This window comes from Apaloderma vittatum, unplaced genomic scaffold (genome assembly GCF_000703405.1).
Source record: "Apaloderma vittatum isolate BGI_N311 unplaced genomic scaffold, ASM70340v1 scaffold18351, whole genome shotgun sequence".
In the NCBI taxonomy this organism is placed as follows: domain Eukaryota; kingdom Metazoa; phylum Chordata; class Aves; order Trogoniformes; family Trogonidae; genus Apaloderma; species Apaloderma vittatum.
The window spans coordinates 3,920-4,124 of NW_009699808.1; the positions used below are offsets into that span (position 1 = coordinate 3,920).

General features: G+C 67.8%; 1 protein-coding gene across 1 annotated transcript in view; it reads left to right on the forward strand.

Annotated features, from left to right (window-relative positions):
* SOGA1 (suppressor of glucose, autophagy associated 1) overlaps positions 1–205 on the forward strand; it is a gene marked incomplete at both ends in the record, with an annotated part of 11,275 nt that overhangs the window by 3,394 nt on the left and 7,676 nt on the right. The gene's annotated exons all lie outside the window — the stretch shown is intronic.

Sequence of the window (205 nt, forward strand, 5' to 3'; positions counted from 1 at the left end):
CCACCCCACCCCGGCCACATGGAGCTCAGCTGCCATGGGACACTCAGGCACTGTCACCCCAAGGGTTGCGCCCAAGTTGGAGCGACGACAGCTGCCCTCTGGCCCCGGGTGCTGTGCTTGGGGCTGCTCAAGGCTGGGTGATGCCCTTTGCCAACCCTGATCCCCAACGTGGTGGGGGCAAGGGATGCCGACGTGGCACGGCCGG